The sequence below is a fragment of the Callorhinus ursinus genome, unplaced genomic scaffold (assembly GCF_003265705.2).
Source record: "Callorhinus ursinus isolate GAN/ISIS: 27379988/994484 unplaced genomic scaffold, GSC_fseal_2.0 scaffold41, whole genome shotgun sequence".
Classification (NCBI taxonomy): Eukaryota; Metazoa; Chordata; class Mammalia; order Carnivora; family Otariidae; genus Callorhinus; species Callorhinus ursinus.
Window position 1 is genome coordinate 9,793,976 of NW_027397103.1, and position 18,694 is coordinate 9,812,669.

The 18,694-nt window shown below is 48.7% G+C and overlaps 1 protein-coding gene and 1 long non-coding RNA gene across 7 annotated transcripts in view; both read right to left on the reverse strand.

The window, feature by feature from the left end:
- Nucleotides 1–18,694, reverse strand: part of CUX2 (cut like homeobox 2) — a 314,935-nt gene that overhangs the window by 239,668 nt on the left and 56,573 nt on the right. The window lies entirely within an intron of this gene.
- Nucleotides 2,420–18,421, reverse strand: LOC141370643 (uncharacterized). Its single transcript, XR_012374853.1, has 5 exons — nucleotides 18,351–18,421; nucleotides 6,991–7,084; nucleotides 3,692–3,741; nucleotides 2,688–2,829; nucleotides 2,420–2,526 (listed from the first exon to the last, which is right to left on the reverse strand). It is a non-coding gene; the product is annotated as an uncharacterized lncRNA (long non-coding RNA).

The following is an 18,694-nucleotide window of genomic DNA, read 5'->3' on the forward strand; positions in this document are numbered from 1 at the left end:
CCACCACAGTATTTCTCATCACACAGGCTCTTCTTGCACTATGACCTTGACATTGCTTCCCTTGAGTGCCGGGGTCAAAAACCTCTCCCTTTGGACTCAGGTGGTCCTTTGTAAACTGCCTTGACCAGCAGGAAAAAATGGAAGTGATGCTATGCGACTTCCAAGAAGACTAGATCATGAAAACATCTTTCCTCCCTCCTTGCTCCCTTGGGACACTCATCCTTAGAGCCCAACCATAATATAATGAGGAAACCCAAAGTATCCTACACAGAGAGACCATATGGAGAGTCCACATGTTGGTGTCCTGGCTGGTAGCTGAAGGCCCCAGCTGACAGCCAGCATCAACCACTAGAGGTCTGACTTGTCGAATTACCCCCAAACTCTGCATCTTCCCAGCTGAAGCCCCAGATGTCACAGAGTACAGATAAGCTGATGCAGTTGGGCTCCATCTTCATTCCTGACTTGCAGATTCTGTGAGTAGAAATAGTTGTTTACCCCACTAAGTTCTGGAGTGGTTTTTCACACAGCAATAAATGACTGATATGTTACCATAGACCCAAACAGTCACATATTTTAAGAATTGTCTTCATCCTCAACATCTCCCTTTCCTTGCAGACTCATCGAAGAGGCCTAGCATAAGAAACAGGTCGATGGACAGGACCACCAGTAACAAAAACTTCAAAAGGAAACCATAATTAGCTTCTGCCTTCTGCCTCTTCAGTCAGCTCTCAACAGCCCCTGGGCTCTCCAAGTGCATGCTGTGTGGGGCAGGAAGGACACGGCAAGCAGCAGGGTCTAGTGTGGAGGAGAGAGAACAGAGGAAGCCCCACACTATAGAAGACAAACTGAGGCCTCCATGCAGCTGAATGGTCTGCCCAGGACCCATGGCTGGTTCGCTGAGCTGAAGCTCAGATCCACCTAATTCCCAGTGAAGTGGTTTGATTCTCATGAGCAAGGTGCTTAATTAGGGCAGCTCATCAATATGTCCCAGAGAAACAAATTACATTCTGGTTCAAGCCCACTCACTGTTGGCTGCCGGACCAGCACCAACCCACTAAAGGGGCCATCCCAGGCAGGGTACAAGGTAATGTACACTGAAGGGGCACCCAAGGCATCTAGGCAGCTCTGGGGTTCAGGGGCCTGGAGAAGCTGCCTTCCCCAGAGTGCCCCACAGTGGGAGCCAAGTGGGAAGCAGGAACTGGGCCTGGGTTTCTCTCCTCCCACTCTGGGGATGCAGAAGGCCTCAGAAGACCTCATCTACCACAAGATGCCAAGATACTCTGCTCTCCTCAGAAATAATTTCTTCCAGAGATGAATTTCACAAAGTAGGCCATGGGCCATGGGACCAACCCCCTCATTCACAGAGGCTGAGGAGGATGCCCTCTGAGGGATGGCACTGTCTCCGAGAGGCCTCCGGGCTGCTGGCCCGAGAGGCCCAGGGTCCAGATACCCCTGGAAGTGAAGGGTAGGAAACAGGCCTGGCTCCTCCCAGAGTCCCTAGCATGGTCACCAGCTCTGACTTTGGCCCTTGGGACCCTGCCATCCCAGCTGCTTGTCAGTGCCCACGCCCAGGAATTCTGGCCTAGGCTCCTACTCCCACCAGCCAGCACTGCCCACCATGAGCAAAACACTATCACATAAGGAGGCAAACCTGCATATACCCAACTATGCATAGTATCTACTCTGGGTCTTTACAGAAATACCAAGAGGCAGGCCAGCCTATGAACTCAGGCTCTGGAGTCAGAATGCCTGACTCTGCTGAATGACTGTGGGCAAGTCACTTAACTTTTCTATGCCTTAGCTTCCTCCTCTGCAAAATGGGGACATTAATAGTATCTACATCATAGGGTTGTTATGGGAATTAAGTCATTTAAATGAGAAAACACTAAGAGTTGTGCCTGGTACATAGCCACCCTTGATAAGTGTCTATTAAATTAAAAATAAATAAAATAAAAATTAGTAATAATTTAAAAAACCTCACAGCTCCTCTCATCCCAGAACGGTCATGTAAAGTCTGCCCATTCTCTGGAATGGCTACACTGAGGCCAGAAAAGGCAGAATCACCTCCACACCATTCACAAAGATGGCACAGCTGGTCCCAACATGCCTATGGGGGCCACACATGGAGCATCAATGGAACAACTGGGCTCAACCCACCCTCACCCCCACCCCCATTATCCAGCTCAACTAACTGCTGCCCTGCATGAAATGCAGGCCCAGGGATGCCAGCTCTTCTGCTGAACAGAGGCCGGGAATCTGAGGTTTTAAAATGTGACCTCTCTTAGGGCACTAGGCATTCAGTGTTCACCAAGTGCCACACCAGTTCCTACAGCTGTGACGTAGAGAAAGGAGCTCACCATCTGATGGGGGAGACCAACAAGGAGCCAGGGAATCACCTGGCAGCCCGGCAGGGAAGAGAGGATGGTGTCCCACCTAGCAGGAGTCAGAGAACTGCAAAGGGGAACAGTGTTCCAGGCAGAGGGAACAGCAAATGCAGAGGCTGGGAAGTGTGAAGAACACAGCAGTCTGGGATAAGAAGGATGGAAAGGTATCAGGAGAAAGAGAGCTGAGACTGGAGACTATGGAAGAAGCTGAGAGATTTCTAGAAGCCAGAAACTCCTGGGGCAAAATCCCATCTCCACTGGGGAAATGCAAATGTCTAGGGGAAGCCTCTGAACTCTGAGTACCTGTAGGTTAGCATGTTGTTCTCCCTGGAGAAGGTAAGCAGCCCTTGGACAGCCTCAGAGAAGTTACTTGGAAGGGGACCAGACCCCGGTAGAGTTCCTTCATCATGTGCCTCCATGCCATGGCCTGAAATCATCTCTCCCACTGCCAAGGCAAGAGGTAACAGGGAGCAAGCAGACATCAGATGACAGAACATTTATGGAGGGCCTGAAACACAGCAGACTCCATGCTGGGCCCTTCCTGTGGATTATCTCATTTTCTCCACACTATGACCCCATGAGGGGTCATACCGTTAGTGCTGCCTCCATTTCACAGATAAGGAAACTGAGGCATGAAAAGGGGCGATCCTCTGGCTGCATCACACAGTGCTGAGAGGTGAGCCAATCTGTCTGGCAGGGGGCCCCCCTCTGCCCCTGCACCAAACTACCAACCTGGGGTTTTTCACTTTAAGGGATCAAGTTGGGGCTGGGAGAGACATGGCAGGTACAGCAGCCAATTCTGAGGAGGCAGCACCCACCAGCTGGCCCTGCATTACCCCGAGTAACCTCCACTGCAGCAGGATCAATACTTGGGGGGCCATGCTTGGCTTTGGGGAAATCATTAAATGCTACATCAAACAAGTCAAAAAATAATTGCATGGCAAGGAGATGTTGAAAGGAGATTTTACCTGAGAGCATGAGCACACAAATGTATGCACATACACAATAAGGTGTATTTGTGGACATAGACACACACTGATACACTCATGAGCACACTCACAGAGACACCTACATGTGGATACAGACACACACATTCAAAGACACACACATACAGAAACATGCTAAGATATACACACAAGGACAGAGACACACATAAATGTGCAAAGACCCACACACATACTCAAAAATATGGACACATAAAGATGCAGTTGTACACATGTCAATGCATAAATATCATTGCACTACGTTCACACCCATCTCTGTTCAACTGACTGATACTTTTTGAGAGCCTACTACTATATGCTCACCTCTCTGCTGCCAGGTTCTGGAGATAAGCTGCTCTGTACCTTCATGGAGCCTAGAGTTCACACAAGGAGAAAGGCATAACTAATAATCCACAGAGCTCTGATACCTGCCATGGTTAAGTACAGAAGAGATTTGGTCTACCATCTCAGGGAGTGGGGCGTGGGGGGAGGAAAGCTGCCCCAGGGAAATGGCAATGAACAGGTTTCCAGGGTAGAGGAGGAGTTTACGGGGAAAGGGGGAGAGGGGTAAGACAGAAAGATATGTGGGAAGAGTGTCCCAAGCAGAGGGGAGCAGGTCATGTACAAGGGGGTGTGGTGCAGAGGAAAATGAAGGAAAACATATCTGGAACATGGAAGGCCCGGGAATGCGGCTCAAGATCAAGGTCAAGAACAGAGGACATACTAAATAAAAATTAAAACAAAAAAAAGAACATACTAGAATTAAGCTAGTATAAATCTGAAGCTGATTCTGATAAGATGTATATGGTAAACCCTAGAGCAACTGCTAAAAAAAAAAAACAATCAAAAGAATAGTTAAAAAACAGTTTAAAAATCATTAATGAAATTAAAGGCGCTACATGAGAAAATATTCATTCAACGCAAGAAAAGATAGGAAGGAGGAATAGAGGGAAAAAAAGACATGAGACATAAAAAACAAAAAGCTAAATTGTAGACATAAGTCTAACTCTATCAATAATAATATTAAATGTGAGTGGATTAAAAATCCAATCAAAAAACAGACTTTCCAGACTGGACTAAAAAAAAAAAACACCCAAGATCCAACTATATGCTTCCCATAGGAGACACTTCAGAGACACAAACAGATTGAAAATTAAAGGATGAAAAAAGATATATCATGCAAACAGCAATCATTAGAAAGTAGGAGTGGCTATATAGATATTAGACAAAATAGACTTTAAAACAACAACAAAAATATTACTAGAGATAAAGAGAGATTTATAATGACAAAAGGGGTCATTTAATCAGGAAGATATAATAATTAAAAATATACATACACTAATTAAAGCACCAAAACAGGAACATGAAGCAAAACTGATGGAAATGAAGGGAAAAATAAATAATCCAACAATAATAGAAACTTCAGTATCTCACTTTCAACAGTAGTTAGAACAACTAGGTGGAAGATCAACAAGAAAAGAGAGGACTTGTAATACTATAAACCAAGAACGGTGGGCAGGGTCAGCAGTGCTGAGCCTGGAAGATTACATTGGGGCCTTTGCCCCAAAGGCAATGGGGAGCCGCTATCCATGATTCTTAACAGGTTTTTAATAATTTCACTAGCTGCCATGTGCCAAAAAAGAGTGGAAGAGGCTGGAGTGGGTACAGGGAAGCAAACTGGAGACCAAAGTCCAGGGGAGACGTGAATGGGGCATAATGGGTTGCTAGGTGGCTAAGTGGATGAATGGATAGATGGGTGGGTGGGTTGATGTGGACAAAAAGATGGATGGATGGATGGAGTCAGTAGGAAGAGAAAGGTAGGTGGATGAACTGCCAAGTGGATGGATAAAAATGGGTGAGTGAGCTTATGAATGAAGAGACGAAAGAATGTTCGGTGGATGGTAGACAGGTGATCACCCAGTCCCTGCTAGACTTCCAGTACATGGGTGCTCACAGACTGGACAAAACAAGAGTGAGAAAAGTCCTCTTTATTCTGTATTCCAGACCACATTGTCCATAATCCCTCAAGTAGACATCCAACCCCTCTTCTGCCCAACAGCATCTCCATATATGAAGCCTAAGACATGGCTGGATAGAGCACCCTCGTATGGTCTGGGTCACCTCACCTGTTCATGGTCCTTCCTCACAAGCAACACTTGGGAAACGCTAGAAACCAGATCCACAAGGCCAGGGTGCAAAGAGCCCTTCTCAGACCATAACTCAAGCCCTGGCCCCCCTTGCAGCAACTCTATTTCTGAGGAGGGGAACACAACACCCCTTGCTCACTGCATATCTGCCACTTAGAGGCCTCCAAACCCCACACCAGCTGGCTACTTGCACAGGGGAAGGAGCGGCTGCCACCATGCTGGGAAGCATCAGGCCTGTCCCCATGCAACCCTCTCCCATCCGCCACCACTGAATGGTGCTGATCTTCTAAACACGTGTGTGCCCAAAGCCTTCCCATCACTAAGACCCTCTCTGGGCAGAGATAACACATCAGTTTGTCACAGGTACTCTTTTACCTGTTTTCCAAACATCCCCTCCCTTCCCCCAATGATCCCTATCAGGCTAAACCCAGTAGGAACCAAACATACACTGGATCCTAATTCTCCACTGCTTCAAACCGTCAGTGTCTTCCAGACTCCCTGAGAACAAAGTCCAACAGAATCCAACCCCCAACATGGTTCACAAGGGCCGCCTTCCTGCTCTGACCTCATCCCCTCCCAGACCTCCCTTCTCCTTGCCCACCTTGTCCACGCCGTGCTGGCCTTCCTTCAGTTCCTAGATGTGCCAAACAGACGCCCACCTCAGGCAGTTTCTTCTGCCTCACCTTTGCCTCATTGGCTCCGCATCATTCAGGTCTCAGCCTAAATGTCACCTACTCTGTGTGGCCCTCTATGCCCACCTGAAATAAACAGGTGCCGCCTTCACCTTGATTTCAGCATCCAGTCAGTTCTTTTCTCTGTTCTATCTCTGGAATCACACATTTATTTGTTTAGCCTGCCCCTCTATACCCAGCACCTGGCACTGTCTTGGACCCATAGCACGGGCTCAATAAAAACTTGCTGTTTGCTGCATACATGTCAGGTTCACTGCAAAGACTGACCAGACTGGATTTAAGTCCTGCGTGACCTCAGACAAGTGACTGGACCTCCCTGGGCCTTGGTTTCCTCATCTGCAGCAAGGGTAACACTAGCGGAAACTCCAAAAGGTTGTTGTGAGAACGAAAAGACAGAGTGGAGCACTGACCAGCCAGGGAGTGGACTCTCAGCCTGCACTAGGGAGCAGACAGAAAAGTGAGGGCATATCTGTCTCCCAGAGGCCATTCCAGACCCAGCCATGGCCTTGAGTCTTGGCTTCCAGAAACCAGAGTGACAGGGGAAAGCTCCACTAGGAAAGGAGAGAGCTTATGGAGTCAAATACGAAATGTAGAGTGTGGCTGATATGGTCACAGAAATGTGGGCTGGACTTAACTGCTAAAAGAAAAAAAAAAATCTAAAAAACTTTTTTAATAAAGCCTACAAGTCTATACCCTTCCTTCTTTATCAACGACACAATTTATTGACCGGGGAGGCCATATTGACTAAATAAATCTTGATAATGACCAAGGCAGCAATCAATACCTGCTTATTATCAGCCCAGGCCGAGAATTCCATCTTGCGGAACGCAGGCCGAACGACAGGGCGCGGCACGCGGCTTTGCACTCCAGCGGGCGGGCTGGGGATGGATGGCCAAGTGGCCCTCATTTTCCAGGCCAGGAAAAGGGAATCTTTCTTGTGTTGTTAATAAATCCCCACCCCACCCCACCCCACCCATGCCTCTCAGGCTTGTGGACCTGGATTCATTTCCATGAGTTGACAGTGGTAAGGTGTTCTAAGAGGTTTAAAAAAAAAAAAGAAAAATTACAAGCGTAGTGACTACAGATGGGGAACCCCAGGGTGGGGGGGTGGGGCAGAACTGGGGGGATGGGCTCTGGAAGAGGTACCTCTGGTCAGTGGCAGGTCAAGAGCTGGTACACAGATGGACAAAAGACCTGGGTCCTGGGTTTGAGTCGACTCTGCTGCTTCCTGGCAATGTGGCCTTGGACTTAACCTTCTGTGCCTCAGTCTGCTCAGCTGTAAAACGGGACAGTAGTAGTTTTCCCTTCCTGGGTTATTGTGAAAATTAAACGAGATACTGTTTGTTAAGGGCTCTGAATACCATCTAGCATGCAATAAAGGTTCAGCAGATACTTGTTAAAGAACTGCCAGGCCTCCCTTCTGAGGCTCCAAAGCCTGCAAAAGCCAAGCCTAGTCTTGCTAAGGCCAGCCAGGCAGCATTTGGAGGGGCCTGACCTATCTAGTGCTTCTCTACAAGGAACTACTCTACCTAGCTGCTGGCCAGTGAGGCCCAGGAAGTGAATAACAACCAACAATGATGACAACAATAATAATAAAGATCATAACAGCTGTTTCCTGGGAATGACCATGTTCCAGGCCCTGTGCTAAGGGCCTTCATGTGTCACATCATCAAACCCTCACAATGTCTCTGTGAGGTAGAAGCTATATTTAATTCCCATTTTACACATGAGCAAACTACGGTTGTGAAAAGTCTTATGAGGTGCCCAGGGCTTCCCAGTTAGGAAACAGTAAGGCCAGGGTCCAAAGTGAGTTCTGACTGCCCCACGCCCATGCTCAGATCCTTTCAGGGGTTGCTCTCAGGGCACTTGAAATTCACATTATAATTACTGTTGTTGTTAATAAAGATAATGATTAATAACAGTCACCATTTCAGAAAGGCTTACAATGTGCCCAGCCCTAGGCTAAGTGTTTGTACCGGGTTGTCCCTCTTTACTTCTCAGACCCTTAAAGAAAAGTACTTCTATCTCCAAATAATTATAAAGTAGGAGTTTTATGAGGGCAGGGACTGGCTTGTTTTGTCCACTGCCAAGTCCCAACACTTCACGCTGCTCCTGACACGGCAGGTGCTGCATGATGTGCATGAAGTGAATAAACAAACGACCTGTCTCAACAACCCAGGGAAGCTCCATTTTACATAGAGAACCTGAGGCCCAGACAGGGTCCTTTGGCCACAGAAGGAAACCGGAGACTTCAGTCCTGGCCTCCCACCTGATTATAAAGTAGGGGTCTTGGGAGACGCTGAGAAGGAACCCCCCACCAACTCTGGGGCCACTGTTCAGAGACCTTGGTGCCTTTTTGATGCCTGCTGGGCTGATCAGGTAGGCTTTATGAACCAGGCATTGGAAGAGCTATGTCTTCTGGGTTAAAACGTTAACTGGCTGTTTTGTGTCCCCCATAACAGTTGTCCCACAGGCTGCAGGGATCTGCTTTGAGCTGTCTGTGACCGAGGCCACCAAACCACTGCTAATGGTCCACAGCCTGCCGGCAATTAATTAATGGATTTATTAATTAGGATGGGAGCCACCTCCCAGGCTGGAATTGGGGTCACCAGTTTCTAAAGCGAGACTGACGGAGCTAAAGATAAACCCTCGTTCACTGCGGGCCTGAGGCCTGTGCTCAATTCCCAGGCGAGGAGTGGGCAACTTTCAAGAGCCAGTGATGGGTGAAGCAGCTGGGGTTCTAGAAGGGGCTGGGTCCCCCAGGGCCACTCCCCAAGGTGGAGTCAAGGCTGCTGCCCCACCTCACCCCTTCTGTGGCATTCGTCACTCAGTCATTCAAACACTGACTGAGAACTTACTCTGTCCCTGTCCTCCCCAGGGAGGGAGGCAGATAGTAAAGGAACAACAAATAAATACACATTATCACATCAGATAAAGCAGAGGGGGTTAAGGAGATGGGGGAAGGCTATTTTGGAAGCACAGGTTAGGGAGGATCTCTCTGAAGAAGTGATATTTAAGCAGAGGGCTCAACGAAAGAGACAGAACTGGGAAAGTGTTTCTCACACAGAGGGAACAAGTGCAAAGGCTCTGGGGCTGGAATGAGCTTGACATGGTCACAGAAGAGTGAAGAGGTCAGAGGGGCTTGACTAAAGGAGAGTGGCAGGAGATGAGAGGGAGAGACAATGGCAGGACGACAAAGGGGGATGAATCACGCAGGGCCTGTGGGCCAAGTCAGAACAAGCAACCAGGAAGAGGCAATGCTCAGACTGACAGCTCCCCAGGCTCCCGAGACAGAGCAGGGACCTAGAATGAGCACCTCCTGAGCACTGGATACCTTAGGTAGACATCCAAATCTCATTTCACCTTTCCTGCTGGAGACTGTGGTCCTCCAAGAAGCAGACGTGAAGGCAGGACTAATAGGTAAAGAGGTTTATCAGGTCAATGCCTATGCCTGTGGGAAGGTGCCAGAGAGAAGAGAACGGGGAAGGGAGGAAAGGTGGAAGGCTGGTTGGTAGAAGTGTCTTAGATTGCTGAGGAGTCTGGAGCCACCAGAGGAGTCCGGTGTATCCCAGGAACAGGTCTGCTTTAGACCTGCACTCAGTCCCTGGCTGGGGCTGGATCTCCAAGAACAGCATCCAGGGAACCAGCCGATTGTACTTCCTACTGTCAGGGATCTGCAAGGTGCACTCTCATGGCACCACCGGAAAGTACCGTTACCATACGCATCTTACAGAGGGGAAGCAAGTCTCAGGGGAAATAACTTGCTCCAGGACACACAGCTCAGAGGAGCAGAGCTGGGATTTGAATCCGGGCTGCCCTGTGAATAATCACAAGATAGAAACAAGAGATTCGGGTGGGGAGGAGGCATTTTGCAACAGATCAAAGAATTGGGCTGAATATCTAGTTAAAAAAATAAAAGCAATACCCAAAGCTTTCACAATGCTTGACTATTTACATAGTGTCCATTGACAAAGCATTCACTCTGAGCCACACATGTGCTCAGCAACATCTTATTTTATTCTCCACCCTTACCCTCCAGTTGACATATGACAAGAGTAAGGATGGGGGTGGGTCCACCAGCCCACTCAGAATCTGCGTGCAGCCTAGCCTCGAGGCCTTCCTGCAGTTCCTCACACACACTAGTCTTCCATCTACCTCAGGGTCTTAGCACATGTTATTCCCTCCACTGGGAAGCTTTTCCCTGACCTCGTCCTTGAGATCTCACTGAAGGGTCACTGCTTCCAGGAAGAATCTCAGAATCTCAGAATTTAATCCCAGCACGCGACTACACAGCCGTCTGTCCCATGTATCCACCTTCCCCACTGTCTACGGGCTCAGTGAGAGCTGTCACTTTGCCTTCTTTGTTCACCATGACATCTCCAATATATCATTATTGGTTATAATATTTATGCTATTTATTGTTAATTATTATTATTTATATAATTATTAGTTATAATTCTTAATTATACCATGAATGGATAAATATACACTTGTAGGGTGGAGGACGACAGCAATTATTAACATTATATGGAGCTTATACATGCTGGGCACAGAAATCTCGGCATTTCACATATGCATTAACTCACTTAATCCTTACAACAATCCTTAAAGAAGTGATACTACTACTATCCCCATTTTACATTTGAGAAAACCAAGGCTCAGAGAAGTTAAATGACTTATCCAAGGTTACTCAGCTGGTAAGTGGCAGAGCTGAGACTTGAGCCCAGGCCACCTGGTTCCAGAGTCCACACTAAATGTTTCCGGGAGAAGGAGGGTGCAAGGCTGGATTCTGCAGCCCATGCCACACCCCCTCAGACACCTAGACCCATGGGCGCTCATTACAGACAACAGGTACCCCAAATATATGCTCTCAGCAGAGTGGCCTCTGAGTGACCACCCTGCCCAGGGCAATCTGCTCCTGACCAGGCCACCTGGTGACCCCTGTGGTCTCCCCGCCCGCAGCACCCACACTCCAAACAGCTGGTTGAACAAGTCAATCGACCATAATGGTTCCCGGGGAGCCATTCACCCCATCCAGTTTGAGCAACGGCGGCTCGGAGAGTCTTAAGCACTGCTCGGCTCCGGGCGTCTCGGGCAGACGACCAGCTCGGGCCAAAGAGGCCAAAGGATTGATTTTCTCTTTCTTTCTTTCTTTCTCTTTAATGACAAATGCGTATCCTGGAATTGCTGTTTCATTTGGCCGAAATGGAGGATGGCAGAGGTGGGGGGAGTAGGGGGGAGGGGAATGGTAGTAAAGGAACTGGAAAGGAAGGAGAGGCAGCCAAAGGCCCGCTTTGGGGGTGCCTGAGCCACTAAGAAGCAGAAACAGCAGGCTCTGTGCCCTCCTAATCCTGTATCTTCATGGAGCTGGTCAAGGGTCTTTCATTTTTTCTGAAAGTACAGCCTCTTCTGACACTAGGCACTTAGAGAAAAGCTGCCAGCGGCCTTGACATCCACCTTCCTCGTGACCTGCCTGATGACCCCTACAGCTGGCCTGATCTACTGGAGAGCTTCAGCTCAGGCCCTTTGCACTGGCTCTTCCCTCTGCTTGGCATGCCCTCCCCAGGTCTTCACTCCCTGCCCAGTGTGGCCAGAGCTCTTCATTCATAAGGGACAGTGGACATCTGGATTTCATAGGTAACATCTCCTGTGTTTTAAATACTGACAACTTAAACAAAAGTGTTTTTAAATATTGCACTAATTTAAACGGACACATCCGTGGGTCAGACACAGCTCCTAGTCTGCAACCTCTGTGGTCACAGTTCCCAAAATATAAGACATTATATACAATATTAGTAATGTATTAATATAGTGAGTCCCCAACAGAGAAAGAAAGAAGAGAAAACTTGCCCAGAAATCTCTGAAACAGCTTGCAAGCCCAGCAAGTTTTAGGAACTGCTGTTTATTTGGTTTTTCACCCCTGTCTTACAAGCTAAAAATACTACCAACAATAAGCAGCAAGGCACTTGCAGAACAGTAACTGGTGCCCAGTACTGTGTTAAGCACCTTCATGTTCAGAGTTCTTTAATCTTCAACAACAACCTAAAAGGTGGAGACTATTATTAGTCCCATTTAGGGGCACCTGGGTGGCTCAGTCATGAAGTGTTTGAGTTGTTAAGCGCCTTCGGTTCAGGTCATGATCCCAGGATCCTGGGATGGAGCCCCGCATTGGGCTCCCTGCTCAGCGGGAAGCCTGCTTCTCCCTCTCCCACTTCCCCTGCTTGTGTTCCCTCTCTCGCTGTGTCTCTCTGTCAAATAAATAAATAAAATCTTAAAAAAAATATTAGTCCCATTTAAAAAGAAGGACAGCAAGGCTCAGAAAGGTTAAGTGACCCATCCAATGTCACACAGCTAGTAGGTGATAGTACCAGGATTAGAAGCCAGGCAAAGGCCCCTCACCGTCCTGGTTCCTCGTACTTCCCTCTTGAGGTAAAGAGTAAAGAACAAGTTTCTCGAATTAACTTTGATCCACCTTAATGCTCTTAAAAGTGAAAAACTTCAGCCATGCCACAGCCTGTATGACAGCCGTCACATAAAACCAGAGGACCAGGGTCAGCAAACTCTGGCCCTCAGGCCAAGTCTAGGTCTCTGAGTGTTTTTTGTAAAGTCTGGCGGTAAGACAGCCATGCCTGTTCATTCTGTCTACGGCCATTTTCATGCTACAGGGGCAGAATGGAGGACTTACAGAGATCACATGGCCCACAAAGCCTAAAGTATATCATTATCTGACTCTTCATAGAACGTTTGCTACCTCTGATGGCAGATCTAGATGGTTTCCTAGAGTGTCTAGAGATGTCACACCCAGAGAAGGTTCTGAGGTCAAAACCCGTGCGGAAACACTTTCCTTAGAGACACAGAAGCACACTTGCATATTAAAGAATACCAGAGGTTGTAGAAGCTTCTTTAGCTCTCTTTAGGCTGAGTGGTCTCCTGAGACTGAATGAAATGAAGGAGCCAGCCAGGGGAGGATCTGGGGGGAAAGAGTCTCACTCAGGTGGTGGGAACTGTAAGTGCAAAGGCCCTGAGGTAGGAATGTGCTCAATGTGGTTAAGGGACAAAAAGAAAGCCATTATGACTGGAGCAGAGTGAGTAGGGGGAGAGAGGCTGGAGATGAAGCCAGAGAGATAATAGGGGGACAGATACTGTGGAGCCTTGCTATTAGGGGAAAGGACTTAGGATTTTAATCTACATATAATGGGAATATTGTCCAGGTCCTACAAAACACTACAAGCCATTTCTGTGAATGGTTCATCAAGGCTTAGAAACCAACAACTCCATCCTGGACATAATTTCTTGTCTCAAAAACTGCTTAAAAGGTCAAAAGCCCCCCCCCCCATCACCACCACAGTGGGTCCCAAGGTCATTAGAAGACAATACATTTAACTGTCTCTCAAAGTACGTCAGCTTCCTTCACCTTTACAACAACCCGATATGGCAAACCAGATGGGCACAACTGGCATATGTGATGGATTAAGAAACAGGAGACTTAGGATGTTGGATGATTCATCCAGGAGTGCCAGAGCCTACACTGACAAGAGCTCCTGGGGCCTTCTCCCTCTGCCAACTACCTCCACCTTCCTTGACACATGCAATATAAACCACTGTCACAAGTAAAAAGCACACCCCAGCGAGAAAAATCAAACAGGAGAGTGTATCCTGAATTCCAAAACCAGGAACAAAGGCAAGCCACCACCTGAGTCCCCTTCCCACACTCAACCTCTGCCAGGCTTGGCCTCTGAATTAGATAACTGAAAGCCACCAGAAATTCAGCCTTTCAGGAATCAGCAGAGAAAACCAGTTTCTGGACAGCCATGTCCACCAACATCCAGAACTAAATTTAGCACCAGCCAAGGTGCTCATGTTTACTATCCCATCTACCAGAAGAAAGGTTATTATGACACAATGTCCAGTCCAAAGACAGAATCCTCTTTTTGACAGGAGAGAGCCAGAAGGAGGAGGAAGAGAAGAGGAAGAAAGGAAAGGAGGGAAGGAGGGAAGGAAGGAGGGAGGGAGGGAGGGAGGGAGGGAGGAAAGAAGGAAGGGAGGAAGGAAAGAAGGAAGGAAGGAAGGAAGGAAGGAAGGAAGGAAGGAAGGAAGGAAGGAAGGAAGGAAGGAAGGAAGAAAAGAGAAACCACCACCACACTAGAAAAGCTATTCCCTCTGGTCAAAATAGCACCATGCTCATCTGAAATAACCCAATGAGATGCTTATTTACTTCTTTAGGCTTGTCTGTGGTTTCTCAATTTTCTACAGTGAACCCAGGTATTTATAAAAGAAACTTCAAGATCTCCAATAGCAAAGGCAGTCAGAGATGAGACAGTGCTTGTTTTTCTTCTAGCAAAGAGAGAGCCCATCTTGGGGAAGCAATTTCTGTCGAGTTGAGAAATCAGAATTTTGGGATGCCCAGAAAAGACTGCTGGGTTCTTTAAATAAATTCTCTAACACCTGTTTCTAGCTCCTTCTGCAAAAAAAAGCCTACAGGGTGTGGGTTCCAACGAATGGGGAAAGGAAGATGGAATGGGCTCACCCACTGGCTGGATTTGTAAGGGTCCAAGGGGCCAACCAATTGTTTGGTCTTATTCACAGAGCTGCTGTCGAAATCTCCCCTCACGCCCTGTGCCCCCCACCTCTCCTTGTCCTCCCCCCTCGGACCCACCCACAGCCCTTGCCTAATGCCAACCTGTCTCATGGCCCCCAGCTATGGCAAGCCCGGTCTGCTCATGTTTCCCCTCCCCAGCAGCATTTCTATTACTGCGAAGTTTCCAAAGTTAGGATTCCGCCAACAGGGCTGATAGCTTATTTACTGCTGTCATCTATAGAAAGAGGAATTTTGACACATTGTTAAATGATAGCACATTTAGATAAGTCAAGCTGTCAGAGGCTCTAATGGATGTCTAAACTCTCTGTGGCTGATATGTAAAAATTTATGCACTTCAGAATATCATAAGGTTATAATATTTTAATCACATCCACGCTCTTTCTAAACTTTGAGCAAGCAAAAACATTCCATCAGGCACCATCTCCCATGCACATCTTCCCAAAAGTTTCTCCAAACTCCTTTAAAAAGTCCAGCCTCTCTTGCTTGCCCTGTTGCTCTTCCTCCCTGAACACTCAAACCCTAAGCAGAATTTGCCTCTTCCTCCAAAACTTGTACTATGTGGTCCCTCCAGCCAACCTCTTTCCTCCCAAGAAACACAGATGTGAATTTGGACTGGGCACCCTCATTTCAACTAGATACCCTCAACTCTTGGTTAGCTTGATTAGCTCTCTTAAAGGAAAAAAAATTAAAAAGATAGCACAGGACACTGGACCTGGAGCATCATTAAAAAAGTGGCAAAGTAAAGCAGAAAAAGAAGATCATAAAGGTATTAATCCAGTTACAATGATTATACACAGAAAAGCCATAAAAAATACTGTATTAGTAATGTTCACCATAAAGCAATCTTATAACCAAATGAAATATGCCCAGCATTATCTTTAGGATGGAATTTTATTTCTCATTTCCTGGACTGCTACTAGCAGAGAAAAAAAAAGAGAAAAGAAAAGGAGAAGCAGTTTTGGGGGTTCTGGAATGGGGTACCACATGTCAGAACATCTTTACCATCAGCCACAAGTTGTTAAGACTTGCCACCTGACTTCCATCCTAGGAAAACGGCCCTGCTGTGTTCCGAGACGGCGCTGGAAGGAATAACTGAACTGCTTCCATATTTGAAAAAATACATACTTCCGGAGGGCTGTATGCTGGGGTGGTACAAGGTCACCTTTCTTGCCAGAATTGGGGTGGCGTCAGCAGCATGGTCTGGCCTGGGGACACAGGCCGCCTTTGCTGCCTCGGCCACTTTAACACTCAGCAACCAGGCTTCGAGAAACCACTCAACCTGAACAACCAAGAATTGAAGCCACACACCTCCTCACACTCACAGGCAGCTGGGCCGCGTGACGAGTGGGCTCAAAGCTCTCGGCCTGCACAGGGCCTGGGGTGGGGGCCCGCCTCTCCTACCGGGATCTCAGAACAAGCCAGCAGAAGTTTTCCTTTCTGGTTACCTCCCCTATAAGAGGAAAGTGGGAAGGGAAAAACATGAAAATAAAAGTGTGGCGTAGGAGTCATTAGCATTATGCACAAGAGATGATCCCGGGTGAAAGTGCTTAGGCTCATAATCCGTTTCCAACAAAAATGCCATCAGTGAGAATATGGAGCGAAGCTGCAGGCCTGTTGGGCAGGGGAGCCACTGAACATTTCAGGATGAGGGTGGGGACTGTGGCAGATGTGAGGGTCTCAATGTTTGCATGCAGCTCCGGCTGCCATGTTTATTTCTCTGCTCTCTAGAAGTGTGCAGCCTTTCAAACTCCCTCAGGGACACCCCCCCACACACTTAATATCCATGTAAATGAGCTTACCCCCTTCCCTGAGAGCCTTCTCCTTTTGTGCCAGACACACCAGCCATTTTCTTAATAAACACCACCACCCTCACCCTGTGGGGGTGGGGGTGTTGGCCCCATTTCCCCTTCACCTGAACAAGACTCTCCATCCTCCCACCTCCATCGTTTCCAGTTCAAAAGCTTTCCCACCTCAGCCACCTCAGCATCTTCTAAAACCCTAACAAAGGGTTCCTAGATCAATGGGAGTCCAAATGGAATCAAGATTTGGGTGACCTCAACAGCTCCACAAAAGACCCCAGAGCTGGAAAAGGAAGCGAGTGAGGTTCAAACCCCCTCCCCCACTTCAGAAATCGGCCCCCTGGGAGCCGCACCCACCCCCTCAGCACCCAGCCCCAGCACTACCCACCCCTCCCCACTGCAGCCCGAGCTCCCTGGATTGAAAACGAGTTATCTAATGAAAATTGTGTTAACTGACATTCTGGCCAACCGGGAGCAAATACCAGCGCTGTAAATCTCGACGCGGAAATTTTCTCCAGCCCAGAATAACAATAGGACCCTGCAAAGGGCTTTAGCCAGCCCTTCTGGTTCCTCTCCTCTTGTCTGCCACGTTCTTGTCATTCCTTATGTTACAGAACATCAATCATAAATAAAGACGCTGTCCCCCAGCCGTGCCCCGGTCTCATTTACAAACATTAGCAGGGAATACGATTACCACTGGCCTTCGTGCCAAGCCCAATGTGGCTGCCCAACTCCCTCTTTCCCCCTCTTCCTCTTTCTCTATTTCTCTCTCTCCCCCCTCCCTCCCTCCCACACACACCCCCCACTCTTCCAGAAAGGCCACTTTAGCATCATTTAAATGGGCAAGCACAGCTCACAGCCTGGCCCGCCTCAGCTGGCCACCAAACTGTAGCCCCAACTCGAGTGAGGACCTGGAATTGCAAGGCACTTGCAGTTATTAACTGCATGCCTGAGTGCCCCGATTTTCTCTCCAGTTCAATGGCTGGGGGAGGGGACGAGTGGGGAATGGGGGGTTAGGAAGGAGGGGGCTGGGAAGTGGCCAAGAGGAGGAAGGTATAGGAACCACTTATCAGAAGAAACTTAAGGAGATCTGCAGGTGGATTTTCAAAAAAGAAATAAGTGTGTCCCTTTTTATCTCCAGACTGAGGCTCTCACTTCAGCGAACGTCAAGGCCAAGGCAGGATGTTCTAATCGCCTGGTTCTCAACAACACTTCCCCGCCCCTTCCTCCCACTGCCTGCCGAGACTTTGCAAGACTCCAGATTTGGGGGGACTTGGCAGGAGGGTCCTGGGGCACCCCAGAAAATATAGAGCCTAGAACTGTACCTCCAGCGGGTGTTCTCTGAGATTCCACCCCCAGTCCCACTTCCTAGGGGATTAGCAGACAACACCCCCAAATCTAGGAGAGACATACAGACTCCCACAGAAACGTGGAGTGGGGGATAAAGTGCTGGTGTTTGGGAGGGAGTAGCCCTGGGGAAAGAGTGAAAGAAGAGAGAAAGAAAAAAAGAGGGGAGTGGCAGGAGGGAAAGCAGGGGACAGAAGACAGCAAGGGAATCTCCAGTTTAAAAGTTCCCATGGGCCCGAGATCCGGGAGTCACCTGCTCTGCGCAGCTCCAGGCTCTCCACAGCCCCCAAGGCTGCAGCGCAAACTTGCGCGCGCCCCGGGCCCATCTCCACCGCCTGTCCCCATTTGGACTTGGAAAGAGGGTGGAAGGGGGGGTAAAGGCAAGAAGCAAAGACGAACCCCAAGAACCCGGGCCGAGGAGAGGTCTGCCGGCGCAGGCGGCCAGTCCGGCGATGGTGGCAGCGGCAGCTGGGGCGGCGGCAGCGGCGGCCCCTGGGTGGCGGCGCGTCCGGGCTGCGCAGCCAGGCAGGCGGCGGCGGAGGTGCCGGCGGCCGGCGGGGCGCGGAGCTGCCTCCACGCCAACCCCAGCAGCCTCCTCCTCCTCCCTTCTCCTCCTCCTCCTCCACCTCCCTACCCACCAGCTCCCTCCCTCCCTCGCCCAAGCCCCAGCCGGGCGCGGACAGGCACGCGGCGCGCTCCGCGGCCTCCCCGGGCGCCGCGAAGTTGGGAGGCGCGCAAAGTGC